Genomic DNA, 8659 nt, shown 5'->3' on the forward strand with positions numbered 1-8659 from the left:
TTTGTGGTAGTGTGTCCTGAGCCTCAGCATTATCTAGCACACAACTGGCTCATTTGACATCTCTTTAATTGTAATGATATGCTTATGCCTACAAAGGTAACTCTTCAGTCCACTATTATTTGCTTGGAGGCTTTTTGCTTAGTAGTAAGGACTTGGATCCATCTTCATTAATCTTTGGATATGCCAAGGCCGTGCATGAAACTACAATAAAGAGAACTTGGAGTAAGTTACACCGCAGTCAGTGGTAGAGTTAATTATGCATGCAGCTAACAACAATTTTGGAACAAAACCAGGTATAAATCAATAAAATACAATAGATCTTGAATTTTTTCTCTCTTCTGCAAGCTATTCTCTGCTGCTTAGAGAGGAAGTTTTCTTGAAGTTCTCTAGAGATTGCATGTATTTGGGAGAAAAATATGAAGACAAAGAGAAAAGCTGTTACTTAACTTTCAAGTTTCTTAACTTTCAAGTTTCAGTTTTGTGTCTCACACACTTTTAACCCAATAAAGGTGAATTAGATGAATGCTACCATGCTGGGGCCCTGCCTGTGTCTATTCTGAAGCCGAGGCACCTGTCAAGGCACCTGTGGAAGGCCACTGTCTCTTGATTCCTAGCTTAAAGCAGGCAGCCCAGTGGTGAGTGAAAGGCAGTGTAGGGGAAGACTAGACCCCATAGGTTCTTGGTTGGAAAGGACCCCTGTTACAAAAGACAAGAGAAAACAAGAGAAAAACAAACAGAAGTTTATTACCATATATATGTCACATATTACCATGTATATTTCACATATACCCAGAATATGAGTAATTCTCAAAGAGGTGGCTTTGAATTCCAGCTTATATAGCATTTTCAACAACAAATGGTAAACTTTTTTTTTTCTTTTTGAGACAGGGTCTTGCTCTGTCACTCTGAAGTACAGTGGCACAATCATAGCTCACTGCTGTCTCAACCTCCTGGACTCAAGTGATCCTCTCTCTTCGGCCTCCTGAGTAGCTGAGGCTACTGGCATGCACCCACCCTGATAGGTGTTTTTTATTTTTTAGGGATGGACTCTTGCTATATTGCACAGGCCAGTCTTGAATGCTGGGCAGGCAATCCCTCCACCTCAGCCTCCTGAGTAACTGGGACTACAGGTGTGAACCACCATGCCTGCCTAATTTTTTTTTTTTGAGACAGGGTCTTGCTATGTTGCCCAGGCTAGTCTCAAACTCCTGACCTGAAGCCATACTCCCACCTCAGCCTCCCAAACTGTTGGGATTACAGACATGAGCCACCGTGCTGGCTACGAAATTTGTAAAAAAAAAAAAAAAGTGGCAAAACAAAAGCAAAGGATTTTGAATCTCTATAGGTGGTAACTTGGAGGGGGGCAAATAACTATCAGTCAAAGGCTCATTTGTAAAGCTTGTTAATGTAGATTCCTCTGGTTCCATCTCCAGGCCAATAAGAGCACAAAGTTGCCTTCAGTGGTTAACCTTTGTTCTCTCCGGGAGGAGGGGTGGCCAAAGTGCCTTTTGTCTTTGTAAATCTATGTCCTGCTTTTAGGTAAACAGAGGGGAAGAAAGAGAGCTTTCCTGCGTTTGCTTCTTACTGCCTTCAACTCAACAACCCTTCAGATATTGGAGAAGCATAACCCCGTCCCTCATAGCAGCTAACTGGAAGCAGAGAAAGTGGCTTGAATCATAATTTTTCTCCCTTTTCCCTACTCAGTGCCAAGCAACTGACCATTCTCTTAATCTCTGTGTCTCTCAGAAAGGTAATAATCTGCTCACTAAAACCTGTGGTTTTAGCTGCTGCTTTAAAGCCAATATTTCATGGATAAAGGAAAAATGAGGAATTATGTTCACCACACATTGTCCTTGATTTTTCTCTGAAATTATGGGAAGGAGAGTAGATATGGCATCACATCTACATCATTCAAGAACTTCACGTATCTATTTGTTTTCTAGTATGAGCTGCACAAACTTCCCCAGGGAGCCATTTATTAATACTCCATTCGCCACAGAGAATACAAGCAAAGCAGGCCAAAGTTGCCATGTCTGATGCAACTTCTTTTAGGGTTGAACCAAGAGCTGATGTATACCTCCAGGAGTCTCACAGTTAAAGCCACTGAGGAGGGCCCAGCGAGGAGAAAGCCCTTCCTTTTTGCCACCAGCCTTGTGTCTTTCCTCTGAAATCCCTGGGCCTTTCTTTCACTCGGCTTGCTGCTACTCATCACACTTAAATTAGAAAACCAAAGGAGAAGGGAGGGTATGGAACTTTTGTGCAGAAGGACCTACAACACTTGGGGGACATGTGTTCCATGATGGATCTTGGAAGAAAATAATCACATGCCTTTTTTTTTTCTTGAAATTGGGTCTCGCTCAGCCGCCCAGGCTGGAGTGCAGTGGTGCCATCATGGCTCACTGCAGCCTTGACCTCCACGGTACAGGTGATCCTCCCTGAGTAGCTGGGTCTACAGGTGTGCACCACCACAGCCAGCTAATTTTTGCATTTTTCATTAAGATGGAGTTTTCCCATGTTGCCCAGGCTGGTCTGGAACTTCTGGGCTCAAGCAATCCACTCTCCTCTGCCTCCCAAAGTGCTGGGATGACAGGTGTAAGCCTCCACACCCAGCTCACCTGCCCTCTTAAGCATTCATTTCTGAGGTTTGCAATTCTACCTTTGCGTCATTCCATCTGTTTGAGGCACTTTCTTTGAGTGGGGGCTGTAGAGGATGGGGAAAGAAGACTCAGGGACCATACCCAGGGATAGTAGTCTTAGCTCTTTGGAAATTGCCAGAGCTGATTTGCTTACTTGCACAATCCAAAGAGAAGCGTTTGATGCATTTATATCCCCATCTCCTCTGACATGACCGTGGGAAGTTACATAAAGACTTCTGAGATGACGGTGCTACCAATGTTTTCCACAAAAGCATTGGGTTTGGCCATATTTATGCTGATAAAAAGGCTGAGACATGGAGAAATATCACCACTGTACAAAAGGTCATTTTATCCTTGACGTCCCCAGCCTTCCCAGTGAGAAAGAACAGCAGTAATCATTCATATTGAGTCTCGTTTTTACTCAGCTACATCTTACCGGGCCTTCTTGAAACTGACGTGGACTCCCAGCATGGAAAGTTCCAGACTTAGGGTTTGTTTTCAAAAGAAACCAGATCTGCAGGCTAAGTAATGAAGTGTTAGGCCACAAAATACATTACCTCCCAGGAAAGCCCCTTAAACTCAGGCAAAATTCTCTCTTTATTTACTCACAGTATTTCAGCAGAACTTGAAATTGTTAAAAAGTCTCTAACCAATGACACCACAGGAATGGCCCTTGGACAAGTTCTTGGTCAACCTCTGACAAACAACAGGGTGGAGAGAAAAGAAAAAAAATGCACAAACCTATTTGCCAGGCCAGGTGAATAATGGGGTTTTTGTCATTGTTGTTTCCATGTATTTGGCAGATGGTTACACCATCATTTCTTTTCCTTTTAAAAGCTAATTCCAAGTTTTCTGTCTCTAGCATCCTGTCACCTGAGGAAGCATGAAGACTTAAGGTGGGGGAGGAATTCAGCACCGATTGATTTTCCTTTCCAATTGGTTTTTTAAATGCAATTGATAATAACCAAAGACTTAAAAAGCCAAAAAGAAACCAATTTTGAAATGATCTCATCTTTCCACTTTGAAGACATATCACTTAATTGGAGACTCTCAAACAGAACCACACATCTGTTAACATTCCTGCATTTCCTCTATTGATTACTGTAGGTCATTCCATTAATAGGAAATGGGCGAGCCAGGATATCACACTTTAATTTTTATATCATAATAGCTTGTGGTGAGGATTAAGAGGAGGCCCATTTAGGAAAGGCATCACCCCAGGAAGGGGCAATTAGGAAAAGAGCAAAAAAGAGTTATTTTGCTGACCTTATCTCTATTAATTATGGAAAGTTCTCTCTCTCTCTCTTCAATTTTTATTTTTATTTTTTTATGGAGATGGGATCTTGCTATGTTGCTCAGCTTGTCTTGAACTCCTGGGCTCAAGCAGTCCTCCTGCCTCAGCCTCCCAAAGTGCTGAGATTACAGGCATGAGCCACCGTGCCCAGCTTCTTTCTCTGTCTCCCCCAGCCTCTCTCTCTCTCTCTCTCTCTCTCTCTCTCTCCCCCAAGAGCTAATAAAACTAGTAAACAGAAAAGCCAAAGAAACTTAAGCTGCTCGTGAATATTCATCTGAGGAAGGCTTCTGTCAATAAGGTGCATGACAAGAGCTGGAGTTTTCCCCTCTTCACCTAGGTTGACCAAGGGGGACATGAAGGAGCCCTTGCAAGCTCAGCCTGGGCACCCACCCGTGGAAGGACAGCAGCCTCCAGGGCAAGATCAAGCAGGAGAGGCCCCAGTCAGATTTCGATATTGAGAAGTACAACCATTTTGTGCTGTTTAAAAATACAGATGTGTAAAACCAGAGCATAGTCATTCTTTGACATGCTGTGTGATTTTTCTACACAAATCAGAGCTTTAAAAGCCTTGGAGGGGATAAATGGAATCACAGGGCAAGTACAACAGGATACGGTGAGTCATTTCAACTTCCTGCTAAACATGAACCCTACAAAAGCTTGATGTGTCTCAGATTTTTTGCTGGGGGTTTTCCTCCTCGATTCAACCTCAGGTTTCTATGGCTTGCTCCTTCCTTCTTTTTATTTCTTTCTATGCATCACATTTGTCCTAGATCCTTCTCGGTCTATAAATAACATCATTGTGTCATGCTGGACACTGGGTTTTAAATGTCAGCATCCTGTGCACAGCCTTACCCCATGAGATAACGTAGTTTTTCTAACTGCATTCCTATAGCACTGAACTAACTGAGGTGTTCAGCTGCTAAAAATTTTCTTAAATGGTGACATTTTCATAACCCCGGGGTTAGGGGATGGGATTAAGTTAATGGATAGAATTTTCTCAATGTTAGGCTTTTCTCCAGTAGACTTTTTTTTTTTAGGTTTGTAGTTCTTGTGACTTCTTAAACAATGAACAAAAAGAAAAATGAAAAAGGAATGAACGTTTCTCTGTGACGCAAAGAGGGAAGAATAGGATTTTTTATATTTCTGAATTAAATTTATTCTGCTTCTGATCCCCACCTGCCTGGCTGGTAGGAAATTCAGTCTTAGTTATTATTGAGGCTTCCTTCCCCTGCCATGGCGTTGTGAGTGCTATGTGGTACCACGACTTGAATAAGCGAGGAGGGAAGGAATGTACCAGGAGGTTGAGCTGTGGGGGCTGCCACTGTGGCCAACAGTCCCTCTCTCTCTGCTTCTGTTGAGCACTGGTTGCCTGGCAAGATCAGGACATCCTACTCTGAAAGAATTCAGGGAGTCCCCATGAAGTCACTGTGTCCACAGATACAGCCATGGGACCCTCACCCTAATCCTATAGGCAACCTGCCACAATCCTCAGGAGGCACTTGGCACAAGAGGGACTGTCTGGGAGGAAAAACTTTTCCTCTACCCTCTTAGGTTCGGTGACTGGGGATGTGCAAACTAAACTGGCAAAAGATAGATTAGGATGAGAAAAAAACAGATTATAATTGTATATGTACACACTGGAATTCACAAAGACTCAAGGAGTCTCAAGGAGGTGGTTAGAGTTCAGGGCTTATATGCTACCCTATTAGGGGAAGGGGAGGGGCAGAGGGGCACTTCTGGGAAAACAAATGACTTCTTAGAAATGGAGAAGAAATGGCGCTTAGGGAGAAGCAAATGACTTTTTAGAAAGACAAATGTGCCCATAGGAGAATAAAAGGGAAATATGATCTTTTTGTAACAATATCTGTTTGACTGTGGTACCAATTTCTCATTTCCAAGAAGAGAAGATTAGAATTGCTTCCAAGGAGGGGATTTATAAAAACTGAGTTCTTTTGGGAGGCTCTGCTTTTAGGTAGATAAGAGATTTCATGAACTCAAATGCCTTCAGCTCAAAATAATTTTTTTATGCCACCTTGGATTATTCTAGACCCCTTCAGGGCCCAGGATGTCCCATGTTTAGAGATCCCAAAGCCAATCCTGCTCTTAATTTCATGGACTCCCCCACTCCTTACCCACCAACCCAATTCAATTTCTCAACTGTAAACATTTTCTTTCATCCCTTTCCTTTCCCAGAAGGCCCAGTGTAATCCTACTCAAAGGGCCTTTACAACAAATATCAGGTGGAGTTGTCTTCTGGGTACCAACAAGTCATGCTTTGGTCTTATAAGACAAGACTCAGTTTCTCGGGAATGAGGAAGGTGAAAATACAACAGGGAGAACAAAAATACATATCTCAATAAACTGCCTCTCAAAAACATGAATGGAATGACTTAAAAACATAATGACTCTACTTTGGATATATGTATTTTTCTATTGTAATGTTTCATGGCATGCCCGCACATACCTTTCAGTCTCAATCATTGTTAGGCTTCTTTCCCACCTCTACGGCATTGTTAGAATTGCTGGTATAATTATTTTACATTTATGGCCAGGCGCGGTGGCTCACACCTGTAATCCCAACACTTTGGGAGGCCAAGGCGGGCGGCTCACCTGAGGTCAGGAGTTTGAGACCAGCCTGGCCAACATGGTGAAACCCCATCTCTACTAAAAGTACAAAAATTAGCTGGGCATGGTGATGCATGCCTGTAATCCCAGCTACTCAGGAGGCTGAGGCAGGAGAATCAGGAGGCAGAGGTTACAGTGACCAAGATCATGCCACTGCACTCCAGCCTGGGCAACAGAGTGAGACTCTGTCTCCAAAAAAAAAAAATTTTTTTACGCCTGTGATAGTCTGCCAAAAGCACCTGATTTTCAAGTTCTATATCCCCTGAACAAGTTGCAAACTACTGATATTGTACACGTGAAAATAACTTGTGCCCTGCCAAGCACATGGTGGGTGTGGAACAATGGCCTGTTGATTCTGAATAATACCATCTGATTCAATGTGGGGGAAGGAAAAAAGAGAATGAAATGTGTCTTGGAGAAGAGGGGCCACTTGCCAAGAAAAGGTGTGATCATGGCCCCCTTAGAACTGAGGTCAGAAGATTTATCAGAGAACAGAAAGATTCCCAGATGAAAAACAAGATGCCCAGTTAAATTTGAATTTCAGAGAAATAATCACATTTTAGAATAAGTATATATTATATGATATTTGGGACATACTTATACTAAAAAACTTTCATGGTTTATCTGGTCAAATCTAACTGAGTATCCTATATTTTCATTTGCTAAATCTGGCAACCCTAATTACAGGGCCCTTCTAAAGTATCAGCTTAAACCATTGGTAACATGGATACTACACCTGACAGACAGCACCGGATTTGAAAGGGTGCCCTAAAGTAGACACCAAGGTGGGTAGGTCGAATAATGTAGCATATCATGTCAACACTGCTGCTGGCTTCCAGCCCTGTATCGCTTCTCTCCACCGCAAGCTGGAGCTGGCACTGTTTTGGTAGCAATGGTTGCCGTGCCTTGGGCAGCAGGCAGCAAGGCATCCTGCAGGACCAGGGAGTCCTTGGCTGGGAACATTCTGTTTCCTTCACAGGTTCCTCTTCAGCCTCCAGTCCAAGGCCCAGTCTTGGGCCCCTGCTCTCCTTTCTTCACGCTTTCTCTAAGAGAACATTTTTCCAGGCTCACACTTTCTTTCAATCATCACCTCTAAGCGGATTTAGTCTCCAGGGGCTCAGGCAGCAGCCCCACTGTTGAGCTCCAATTGGGTTTCTCATCATGTTCTTAAACTTAAACAGGCAAAACAAAACTCACAACCCTCCCTCCAGACCAGCAGCCCCTCCTCGTGTCTTTGGGTAGCCCTGGTCTCTATTAGTCCAACCCCTAGTGGCATCTTTGACATCACTTTCTTTCCCTTCCCATAACAAATCAGTCTCCATAGTCTCAGCAGTTTTTGTTGCTATTGTTTATGTTATTTTCATGATATTGGCGCTCAATTACAACGCCCCCAAATCCAGGCTTTCTGTCTCCAAATCTGTCTTGTTATTGTCATTCCCCTGCTGAAAAGTTTCCATGGCTTCCAGCTTCCTGCAAGGTTAAACAGAAACTTTTTTTCCTGTCTTTCATGGCCCTCCATAATAAAGGCCTGCTCTGCCTAGAAACTTCGGTTCCTACTATTTCCCAACACATTTCCTCTTTCACAGCAAGGCTCCCCACCTCTGTCTCAGGAATCCATCAATCCCATTTCCTTCTCCACTGCCCCTTTCCCCATGGAGAATGTGCTTGCCTCCAGCTGTCTAAATCCTGCTCATCCTTTAGAGACAAGGGCAATTTCCTTTTATATTGAGGAGATTTCCTTGTCTAATCCAGCCTGCTGGGATCTCTTTCTACAGCCTTTACCTTACAACAAAGGACTGTAAGGATATAATGATGAAATTTTCATTGTTTGATTAAGAGGATGGAGGAGGCTGCCCGCTTCACCAAGATCCTGACTTTCCTCTCTGCACAATGTTTTTGGCATCCTCTTGGGGTGGTGCAACTGAGTCAGGAGGAAGATTTTCCAGCACCACAGGCAAAGTCCCCTCTAGACACAGACTTCCAGTATCTCCCAGCATCTGGTCTCCAAATCCAGTGGCACATATACTAAGCAAATGGCTTTGAGGAGCTCAGTTTTCCCTCTAAAATGAAAACAATGAGAAAAATCTAAATTGTATTGCATTAG

The sequence above is a fragment of the Pongo pygmaeus genome, chromosome 5 (assembly GCF_028885625.2).
Source record: "Pongo pygmaeus isolate AG05252 chromosome 5, NHGRI_mPonPyg2-v2.0_pri, whole genome shotgun sequence".
Lineage (NCBI taxonomy): Eukaryota > Metazoa > Chordata > Mammalia > Primates > Hominidae > Pongo > Pongo pygmaeus.